Raw genomic sequence first — 12,561 nt, forward strand, 5'->3', positions numbered from 1 at the left:
ACTTGACCTTTCTTTTTCTCCCAACCAAATTCATTTGCGTTTATCCTTCTCCTATAACCCGATGCCTTATTAGTCGTTTGAGAACGAGCGTCCGGTTTCCAGTCACGAAAGAGAAGATGCTTATCTGTCGGAAATTGTTTCTTGACGAGCGACGGACGAACAGTGTCAGATAATTATTTGGTAATTATCAATTTCCGTTAGTTATTCGCAAAGTTTGATTACAGAAATATAAATGACAGTTTTAATGGAAACAAGTGAAGTTTGTATATAAATATTTTCTTACTCTATTCGTGGGACCTACGAAGAACTTTAGGATATGTTTAATAGGGGTGTAAAATGGGGTGAAATTTATTTTTTATCTAAATTTTAAATAATTTTATCAAATAATTTTTTTTATAAAATTCAAATTCTAGTTTAGTTAAAAAAGTGAAGATTTTTCTTGAAATAAGGAATTGAAATTCTTAAGGGGTGAGGTGAGAATTGAAATTTCATGAAATTGAAATTTTGCCTCACTTTCTATTCTCCATTCAAATACACTCTTAATTCTTTTGTAATTAGAGAATATGTTAGAAAAGGAAATAAAAAATAGATAAAAAAAAGAATATTATTTCTTTCATCTTTTATATTTGGCATGAAATTAGTATTTATAGTGGATATATATGAGATATATAATAACAACTTACATAGTTGTAATTTACAAAAACAAATTAATAGAAGTTTAACATAACAGAAGGTACTTGATTACTTATATAATAGAGAATAACTACTTGACTAACATGCCCTCTCTCCTCAAGTTGGAGATTGGGGTTCCAACAATCCGTCTTAGAAATGAGGAAATAATATTGAGAAGAACCTATTGGTGTTGTGAAAATGTCCACAAGTTGATTAGTCAAGGAAACATGGACAAGTTGAATAAAAGATTAGTCAAGGAAACATGGACAAGTTGAATAAAATTGTTCTTCAAGTATTCACGAACAAGATGAGAGTCAATTTTTAAGTGTTTGGTACGTTTATAGAAGATTAGATTTGTAGCAATGTAAATAATAGCTTAGCTATCACAATAAAGACGTATTAGAAGTGAAAGTGTGATATGACATGCTAATAACAAATAAGATATTCGTAATAATTCACACATCGTGGTTGCTATATCGTGATATTTTACTTTTGTAAAAAAACAAGAAATTGTTTTCATCATTTTATAAGATACCAAAGATGATCCAAAGAAAATACAAAATCCAGTAAGAGACTTCCAAGAGAATGAACAAGTTGCCCACTCAGCATCATAGAAAGCGTTAAGAGATAGAGTAGAATCAATTAGATAGAATAACCTTTTGTGAGCAGAACCTTTAAGATAGTGAACCACTTAAAGTCCTGCAATGAAATGGGGTTGACGAGGACTTGCCATAAATTGACTTAAATGTTGAACGATATAACTAATGTCTGGTCGAGTCAGATTGATATATAGAAGTCGGCCAACAAGTCATCTATATTGTTTAGGATTAGACGTAAGTTCTCCTTGATCAGGCATAAGGTGTAACCCTTTAGAAAGAGAAAATGAAGAACTTTTAGCATCATGTAAGCTTATATCCTTGACAACATTTAAGATGAATGAGCAATTTCCAAATTCAAAAAATACATTATGAGGTCTTTAATCTTGACTTTACGATCAAGTGCAATCTCTATCTCATTCATAAATGTTGAATCAATACAAGTGAGAAAAACATCATCCACATAAACTAATAAGGCATTGAAATTACCGTTGTGACTCTTAGTGAATAGACAATGATAATGAGATTGTGTGAGCCCCAAAGTGACAAGAAATGAAGTAAATTCAATATTCCATTGGTGAGAAGTTTGTCGAAGACCATAAAGAGATCATTTGAGAAGACAGACCTGTCCAGGAGTTGCCTTAGTGTATCCCTCAAGGGGTATCATATAAACTTCCTCATCAATGTATCTATAGAGGAAAACATTATTTACATCTAATTGATATATCACCCACGATTTGATTGTAGCGATAGCAACGAAGAATCTAATGGTAATAAGTTTAGGGACAGATGAGAAACTTTTTTTGAAATACAAACCAGGGATTTGATTATAGCCCTTAGCTGCTACTAGACGAGCTTTATACCTATCAATCTCTCCATTTGGTTTATGTTTAATCTTGTAAACCCATTTTGAGCCTATGGCTAGTTTCTCTTTTGGTAAAGTGGTAAGAATCCAGGTCCCATTTTGCTCAAGTGCAGTAAGCTCTTGATCCATGGCTTTGATCCAATTGGGGTTAGTGGAAGCAATACGAAAAGAAGGCGGCTCCAGTGTAGAATAAATGTTATTAATGAAAAAGAATAAGAAAAAGAAAAAGAAAATGAAAGATCAGAAGAAGAAAGAAAAAATGTATCTGTATGCTACGAAGCAATAGGACCAAGAGAGCTGGTAATGAAGGAGAAATAGGTGAGCAATCAAGTGATACAGGTAATTGATCGGTTGAAACAGATAAAAAAAAGTGAAGAATAAGACGCATTAGGTAGCAACAGTGAGGGAAAACTGATAGGATACCATATCAAAACTTCTAGAAGAGGAATATGATGTAAAATTAAAATTAGGCATGTCAAATGAAACTTGAGGTAAAGACAAAGATGGAGGTGTATTATGCGAGATATATATGTCTGAAATGAAACTGTGTCTCATGGGAAGTAACATCTTGACTAGTAAAAATCTTATGAGAATGCAAGTTATAGAGCTTATACCCTTTGCGGGTACTTGAGTATCCAGTGAACACCGAAAGAATTACATGACTAAATTTGTCCTTATGTGAGAGGTTGTTTTTGGCATAACAAAGACAACCATACATCTTGAGTGAAGTATAATCTAAGTACCTTTTGATATGGAAGAAGATATGAGGTTTTTCAATTAAAAATAGGAGTAGGCTATCTGTTAGATATTGTTTGTTAACCAAGATATATATCTAAAAATATAAGATACGGAAAACAGTCCAAACTTTTGTCTTTTTTTAATGTGTTTGTTAAAATTTTTAAAAAAGAAGACATGTGACTTCTTATCTGATATGTTTTAAATGTGTTTATCTCTCTCCATATGGATAATCATATATTGGAGATCTTATAAAACAAAATTAAGCATATATCATTCAATTTATACCACAAAATTTAACAAATAATTTGACGAAAATCTTAGAATGTTTCATCTCTAAAGCACGAAAAGGGAGAAAATAGCTTGAAACTTTTTTGGGCCATATCTGTAAATTGTGAAACATTTTGGGCGTTTTGGGCGATAGCAAAGTCAAGGATCATTCTCGCTCACACACGCATCCTGAAGGCCAAGCTCCATTTTCCTCCATATTTTCAGTCTTCTTCCGTTTTGTCTCTCAGTCGAGTGTTTGCTGCTCCGGTCTCCAGGTGTTCCCTCACTGCCATTTCCTCGCTTCCGATTCCAATTTCGATTATCATTCTCTCTCTGTCAGTCGCCTCATTTCTCTTTTCATTTTTCTTAAGCATTTTCAACTATTTATAGGTGATTTGAGTTGTGGCCACCGAGAATTGATCATAATTGAGTAATTTCAGGCTTCTAAATGCTAAATTTTGAGCCCAAGTAATATTCCTTCTTCGTACGTCTCTTTTTCTCTCTTCATTTTTCTGAAGCCTTTTAAACTATTTATAAGTGATTTGAGTCGTGACCACCAAGAATTGATCATAATTTCTTAGATGGAGATAAGATAACATTCGAATGGAGAGAAATCTTGAGGTGTTGGAGAGATTATTGTTTGACTAAGTGTTCATCTCTATCTCTTCTAGTTCAAAATCACAATGGAGATTATGAGGATAAGTGGAGCTCCTAAGACTTGACACGTGGCGATCGCATATTAGCTTTTACTGGCACACATGACTCCAAGTTAATAGTAATCTCCTAGGGATAGTACAGTAAAATCGCCCTTTATAAATATTCCCTCATCATAATCCAAAAAGTATTTTAAGATTATTTTGATACAATCTTATCTTGATGATTGTGACAAACGCTATCTTAAAGTATAGGTTATAGTGAGAATGCTTTCTGTACATTGGGTTACAGCAGGGCATTGGGTTTTATGCTAAGTTCATATAGCTCTTGTGTTATCATCCACTATAGTTAAGAAGTAATTGACACATGTAATTAAAGTCACATGATACAGCCCCCAAATGTTGATGTTTAACAAATCAAAATGAAGTTTAGAACGTGTTGAGCTGATAAGATGTCTTCTAAAAAGATAAATACATTCTTTTGGCATGTCGTCGGAACCATGAAAGAAGATGTGATATTTTTAATGGATCCATAAGTTTAAACAGGGACAATAAGACTTCAAAATAAAAGAAATTAATTCTGAAATTTTTAAAAAAAATTTAGGGTGAAAAGATTTAGATAATGAGATTTTATGAGTGATCCTTGATTGGGTCAAAGAACTAGAGATTAGTTTAATAGTTTTAAATAGTTGAATCAATGGAAAGAGTAACTCGGACCTTAGATGTCTAAAGAAAAGGGTATAACATTGACGAGCGTTTCAAGATAAGATTTATGACGCTGAAAGAAATTAAGATGGTGACAGTTTTCGATACAACTAAGATATAATCTAAAAAATTAAATGGTCGTAAGGGGTATCTAGAAAGTCAACGGGACCTGAAAGAACTCTGATTTTATATAAAAATCAACCCTAAAGTGATTATAGAACTAAACGATAGTCTGGTGAGGACACTGAGACAAAACGTACTTATCGAGTAAGTCTTGAATTATTAATTTTGGATTTTAGGTATCTCAATAATTATTAATTTAATATTTTAAGTACAATTGTAATTAAAGAAATACCTCAATAAGATAATAAAGAAATTTAAAAATTAAATAAATAATTTTTTAAGATGTTATATAACAGATAGTTATAATAAAAAATATATATATATATATAATATACGTGTGTGTGTGTGCAGTGTCTCCGTGAAGGCCAATGAGCTCCTTGGCCAAGGATGATGCATTTATAATATGAATATATGGAATGGTGGCCAAGGGAGCTATCGGAGTCGAATTTGATTGTTATCTCCTGCACATTGCACATGAGAAAAATAATTACAAAGTAAATTAGGCTATAAGAAATTATGATCAATTCTTGGTGGTCACCACTCAAATCACCTATAAATAGTTTAAAAGGCTTAAAAAAAATGAAGAGAGAAAAAGAGACGTACGAAGAAGGAATATTATTGGGGCTCAAAATTTAGCATTTAAAAGCCTAAAATTACTCAATTATGATCAATTCTCGGTGGCCACGACTCAAATCACCTATAAATAGTTGAAAATGCTTAAGAAAAATGAAGAGAGAAAGGAGGGACGTGCGGAGAAGGAATACGAAGAAAAATTTTATAAATTTATTTGAAACTCGAGAAACGTGCTGGGATCAAAATTTAGCATTTAAAAGCTTGACACGAGAGTCAAGGTTGAGTACAAATTTTGAGGCATTCTGAATCGCGTTAAGGTGAATGGTTCGATCGAAAAATTGATTTTGTTACATGTGAATGATTGTTTCCATGTGAGATGTTCATTCCAAAATGTTTTACACATGTGCATTGAATTTTGTGTATTAAATTATGTGCATTGAAATGTCGTTTAATGTAATGCATCATTTCATGTTGTGATTATGGCATTAGCATGTGTATGGGACATGAGTAGTGTTTCTGTGATGCTTTTGAATGGGAACGTAATCTTTGACGTGATTGTGGTGAGCCGGGTTCCTGCGTTGATGTTGACCATCCTGTGTCAGAAGTGGTAATAATTATTCCCGAGATGTTGGAGAGATGCGTTGATGTTGCCCATTTTAAGCTAGGATTGTATTATGCAAATGAGTCGATATGATCATGTTGCCCTTAGAGAAACTGCTCTTTCCTCGTGGTATGGGTTAAGTGATGTATGAGATTTTCTTGGGTTGAGACATGTCAGGATATGTCAGTTTATTCATGGTCATGCATATATTCATGAAAATGTTTTTGAACTTTCACTTAAATGATTCAACATCTAACTTGGACTTTGTCCCTGAAATATTCAAACGTTCCAGGTGAAAGTAGTGGCGTTAAGGGAAAAGAAGTTATCAAGATGTAACCGTTTATTTCATTGGAGACTTTTAACATATATTTTGATTATGTTTGAGGTGTTTAATTGTGTTGCTAAGGGATTAATCTTTATGTATTTTGTTTTGAAAATGTCATGTCAAACAATGGTACAGTTTCTATATTATGAATAAAGGAATTACAATTATGTATCATTTGAGATTTCGATCTTGCTTCTGCTAATGTGATGATATTACCTGTCTTACCTTATTGATTATTAAGTTTGATATGCTAAGAAGGTAGAATTATGATTGTCGGGACTTGATTTATGCTGAGTGTATGTTGAAAAAAAAATATTCCCAAAATCCCGGGTTAATGCACGTTTGGGAAAAGCGGGGTGTTACACGAGCATTAGCTTGGTGGCGATGCAAGGTGTGTGGTGGAAATGATGTCAATGGCTAAAGAGCTCCCAAGGAAGCCAAGCATGAAGGTTGCACCATAGTCTTTCAACAAGGTACTTTTAGACATTGTGCCGTGAAAATCTTTAGGCAATATGTGCCTAAGTGGTTGTACCTTTTATGGTGGGATACAATGATCTTGGTGATTGAGATCATGGTGATTATTAGTAATCGATAGTCATGGTTGTCATTGGAAAATGGGTGAATATTTTTTAGGAATTCTCACTGAGGTGGTGCTTTGTTGGGATTTTTAGTGAAAAATTCTAATCAATCTTGAAGATTATTTCTTATTCTTAATATTGGTTTCCTGTTTAGTGTGTAATTCTATTTACTAGTTAGTTGTTAACTGTTGTTAGGCAAGGAAATCTTAGCCTTAGTGAATAAAGAAACTAGTCTATAAATTGGATGCTTATTTTGTTAATCAAGGTGTGCAAATTATTTGTGAGAAACCAGTGAGAGTTAAGAGTTAGATGTAATTGAGATTTGGGTTTAGAGAGAGAATATTGAGTTTTGTAGTTGTAAACTTTACTATGTAGTGATATTTTTTCTATGTTGTCCTAACGGCTGTGTTTTTTTCTCTTTTAAGGTTTTTCACGTAAAAATCTCATGTTTGAGTGTAATTGAATCTTTTATTTTTCATCTTATTTTTCAACATTAAGAATAAGACTATAGTCATTAAGAAGTTTATTGACTGACAATAAGTTAACTTGAAAGAAAGGAATATAGAGTATGTCATGCGGAATAAGATTGGAGGCAAATTTAATGGAACCGATTTGAGTTACAGTAGTGATAGTTCCATTTGGTAGAAAAATGGAAATATTGTGTGATAGGTTTGTTAAGAGTAACAAACAACTTTGGATCAAAATGCATATGATCAGTAGTTTCACTGTCAACAATCCAAGAATTATCACCTATGGAACTATAGAAGTAATGTCTCTCAAATACATTGTTAACTCCACTCCTCTTAATTAACAATATTGTTTTCAAAGAGTGTCTTAAGAGTACTCTCAACTACATTGTTCACTCGAGCTATTGTAGTATGAGAAAAATCTTCATCTTTATTCTTGTTAGTTTTAAACTAATCGGGATATCCAATCAGTTTAAAACACTAATCTTTAGTATGTTCTTCCCATTTATAAAAAACATAATTGTTGAAAAATGGTGAAACTTCATCAAAAGCTGTCGTTTTGGAAAAATGATGGATGACCACCTAGCAATCGCTCAGTGGTTGCTCCAAAACACTGTTGTTTTAGATTAACAGAGAACGGAAGGCCAAACGGCAACCCCCCCATCGTTTTACGGCTCGTTGATTCTCTAGTACTTCTTTGTTGCTTAGCCTGCTGCTCTTTTGGTCGTCGATCCCCTTTTCTAGATCAAATCCTTGCCGTTGTTTCTACCTATTTATATTCGTTCGTCTCCTCGAGATTTGTGCATCACAACCCCCAATTGTTTATACCCTATTAGGGTTTCATTCTCCTCAGGTTTACGACATCTCACTGTACAATTTATTCTCCTCTTTGTTTTCTTAGGGTTTTGCCTCAAATTTGTAGTTGTTGTGATTATAAAGCATTTTTGTTAGAGATCTTTTGTTTGTACAGTAAGTGAAAGAGAGAGATGTATATAGAGGCCGTAATCATTTTTTCGATAGTGCAGTGATCTCTTCTCGCTGGAGCTCAACGTGGATGTAGCCCTCTTTAATGAGTGAACCAGGATAAATCGCTTTGTGTTCTTTTCGTATTCTTATTGCTATATTTTTGTTTATGTGTAAATATTCATCTATCGATTGTTCTATTTATTTGAAGTTCTGTTTTGGCTTTAAGTGTTAGAGATGGCTGAGACTTGTCTCGACCCAACAGTGGTATCAGATCCATTTCTTTGGTATTCACGATTTAGGGTTTTACTCCATCGAAGTCTGTGCTATTCAAATCAACAGGTTTTTTTGTGTTGTTTAAGTTGATTTGATTCTCTAGGGTTTGCTGAGAGTTTATGTCAGTTGGGTGTTTATTGTGTGAGTTTCTGTCAATGTCTAGAGTTTTAGGGTACATTCATGCAAGACGAAGAGGACATCAACCCAATTTGAAATCAGAACATTCGATGGAAAAAGCGATTTTGGTAGTTGGAAAAAGAATATGAGAGTTCTATTATCTCATCATAAAATATTTATTGCACTATAGCCCGATGATAGGAAATGGACAGCAAGTCAATTAGCAAGAACCGATGAGGTAAGAGAAGAGGCATACAACCTCATATTTCTGCACCTTGGTGATAGTGTCATTCATAAGGTTGATGATATGAATACTCCTATCGATTTATGGAATAAACTTGATTCCTTGTATTCTATTATGTCTGCTCTTAATTTGTTTTACCTTAAGGGCATGCTATTTAATTTTAAAATGAATGTAACTAAGTCTATGGATGAAAACATTGATGAGTTCATCAAACTTGCTTTGTTATTAAGAGGAACCTATCAAGTTTTAGGTGATACTAGTGAGGCTATGATTTTATTAAATTCTTTGCCTGATGATTATAATGTTGTTAAGCATGCTTTACAATATACTAGAATTGTGCCTAGCTTAGATCTTTTTTTTCTAGAATTAAGTTCACAGAGTTAGAGTTGAATACCTTTAAGAAATCTAGTAACAACTTGTTTGTTAAAGGAAAATTTGACCCCAAAAAAATGCTGGTAATGGTGATCAATCTGGGGGTTCTGGAACTATGGGTAAAAATAAAGAGAAAAAAGGGTAAACAAAAATTTTAATGAAAATGTTATCACTATGGAAAAAAGGAGCACATAAAGAAGTACTGCTATGATTTTATAAAGAAACAAAAATAAGGGAGAAATGTAACTGTAACTGCTAGTAATTATAATGCTTTAGCTGAAATACTTACTATTTCTAATTCATTTGTTGCTAATTAATGGATAATGGACTCTGGGTGTTCATTCCACATGTGTCCAAACATTGAATGATTTCAAAATTTTAGTAACAGAGAATTTATCATTGTCTATATGGGAAATAACCATTCATGTAGTGTGCAAGGCAAATGTGACATATCTTTAAAAATGCATGATAATAAAGTTAAAATGCTTACTGATGTAAGAAATGTGCCTGGATTAAAAAAAAATTTAAAATCTCTTGGTACATTAGATGAATTAGGCTTTTCTTATAAAGCTTGAAAATGGTTTTATGCATGTCTTTAAAAATAATGACCTAATTCTAACTAGTACTAAGAAGCATGGCTTATATGTTTCAAATGGTTGTTCCCTATTCCCTATTGATGTTTCTTTTTCATGCGTAGTTAAATCTGATAAGACATTTCTCTGGCACTAGAGACTTAATCATATGAGCTAGAAAAAGGCTGCATGCACTGTCAAACCAAGGTTATCTTGGTCCAGTGTCTGTAGACTCCCTGAATTTCTGTGAGCATTGTACTCTAGGAAAACAACACAGGTTGAGTTTCCATAAAGGAACTCACTTGGCGAAGCCATGCTTGGAATACTTGTATGCAGACTTATGGGGTCCCTCACAAACATCCACCCTTGGTGGTAACATGTATTTCTTATCCATTGTTGATGACTTTACTAGGAAAGTTTGGGTGTTCCCTCTTAGGACTAAGGATCAGATTTTAGAGAAATTTAAAACCTGGAAAGCCTTAGTTGAAAATCAAATAGACAAAAGAATTAAAACCTTAAGAACATACAATGGATTAGAGTTTTACAATAAAAAGTTTGATGAGTTCTGTAACACATATGACATACTTAGGCACAAAACAGTTAGGAATACACCCCAACAGAATGGGGTAGCTGGTATGCCTAATTTCTTTTGGGGGGGAAGCCCTCTCTACTTCTACTTACCTAGTTAACCGAAGCCCTTCTACTGTCTTAAACCTTAGGTGTCCTAAAGAGAAGTGGACATGTAGGAATATGAACCTAGATTATCTCAAAGTCTTTGGGTGTGAAGCCTATGTTCATTAATCGATGGGAAAATTAGACCCAAAGTCCATTAAATGTGTATTTGTGGGTTATCAAGATAAGACTAAATGTTATAGGTTGTGGGATAGAAATTTAGGTAGGGTGAAAATAATTATAGGCATGGATGTTATATTTAATGAATCTATTTTTCCATGCAAATTAGAAAACCTAAAAGTATATTCCAAACCCAGTACCCCAGATGACTTTGTTGTAACAGGTAGTACCCAGATTCAGGTGGAGCAATCGACAGGGGTTGATAACCTGCCAGCTACTTGACTGCACTCTCACCCTGCAATTAAAACACAAAACAAAACACAATAAAAATTTTATATATATTTTTTTTATTTAGGTGAGAGGTTTATACTCGTCAGTGTACGAGTGCAGTTGTAGTCCAAATTTAAATTTATATTTTCTGGATGAGTCCAGGTCGTCCATTGAGAGATTTATTTATAGCAAAAGCAAAAGAATGTCACACACACGCACACGCATTTAGATGAATTGGTAACAAGATTTTATTTTATGAAAATTATTTTTATTTTTTTATAACAAATATTAGAAAATAAAGCAAGGTAGAAGTTAAAATAAATGCTTAATGTGAGGATATTAAATTGGATAGCACTTGAGTTAAGACAATTTCAGCACCAACCCATTGATTCCCAAATTTTAGTAAACAAGGTTAGTAACATTAATTTAATTTCAGATATGAGGGTTTGTTACTAAATGCAATTAGAGATGATGATAGTTTTAGTTTAAGCAATCCCCATACATGATATGCGGGATTCTAATTTAAGTAACTACCATAAATCTAATTACAATTAATATACAAAACAACTAAATTAATCATCCGGGTTTAGGTATAATAGCGTTTCCAGTTCTAGTAACTCTCATGCGTGACATGAAAGCTCTAATTTAGGCTTACACTTCAATCCAAATCTAGTGATTTCTCAATAATTAAAACTCACTCATACTGAAATTTAAATTAATGATACTTATTTTAAGCGCAGCTTTCTTTGGGAATCATTGGCGTTGGACACTGTCATTACCTTAACCCAAGATTAGGTTTAGCTACTCATTTTCATTTAAAAGTTAATTAACAAAAATTTAAATGGCATAATTTAAATAACAGAATTTAAATGACAAGAATTGAAATAGCAGAAACTAACCGGCCATTTAGGCGGTGGATAATTGAAAGACAAGAATTAAAATTACAGAAATTTAAAGGCAGAAATTAACCGGTTATTTAGGCGGTGGATAATAAAGTAACAATAAATGACATAAGAATTTAAAAGAAGAAAGAAAGGAAGTAAGATTACAAGAGAAAACAAAAGAGAGAATAAAAGCAATTTTCTAAGAGAAACTTTAAGAACAAAACTAAACTTTGATTCAAGTAATAACCACCTCTCACAAATGCACCAAAGTGAGCTATTTATAGCTCACAAGATGCAATACAAGCCACATAATTATTCAACAAAACATTTACCTAACTAATGGAAGAAAATTAGGTAAAAGACAAAAAATACAAAAGACTTTGTGTGGTGGACTTCTCATAAGAATACAAAAGACTTTAGGTGGTAAATCACTTATAAAAAAATTACAAAATAAAGAAAAGTCTTCTACAAATTGGGCTTTGTTGGGCCTTTGATTGGTCTTGGGACTTTGGTTGATCTTGGACCTTTGGTTGGATTCCATTTGATAGTTGGGCCAAGTGCACTTGAAATATCTTTTAGCCTCCATAATTGGTCTTTGAATTTGAGCAATTTTAAAATGGGTAATCCAATGTCTTCGATTATGCCCCTAATTAATTGTAGAGGCCAACTTCCTTGTTTCATCCTGAAATAATATGTAATACGAATAATTATTTACTTTAAGTATAAATATAAAGCCAAAATAGGGATATAATTCATTAAGATATAGGAAATATTGACTCTTATCACTACTCCTGCCTCTTATGTTCCTAACACAAAAATTGATCCAACCTCTGACCACGAAAGTGATCATGAGGAGCCAACTAATGTCTCTGAGGCTGAGGTAAAGTAGCATGACTCTCCTCAACAAG

The 12,561-nt window shown here is 33.0% G+C and overlaps 1 protein-coding gene across 1 annotated transcript in view; it reads right to left on the reverse strand.

The window, feature by feature from the left end:
* LOC127786488 (autophagy-related protein 9) overlaps positions 1-12,561 on the reverse strand; it is a gene marked incomplete in the record, with an annotated part of 1,007,132 nt that overhangs the window by 585,593 nt on the left and 408,978 nt on the right.

This window comes from Diospyros lotus, chromosome 12, assembly GCF_014633365.1.
Source record: "Diospyros lotus cultivar Yz01 chromosome 12, ASM1463336v1, whole genome shotgun sequence".
Taxonomy (NCBI): domain Eukaryota; kingdom Viridiplantae; phylum Streptophyta; class Magnoliopsida; order Ericales; family Ebenaceae; genus Diospyros; species Diospyros lotus.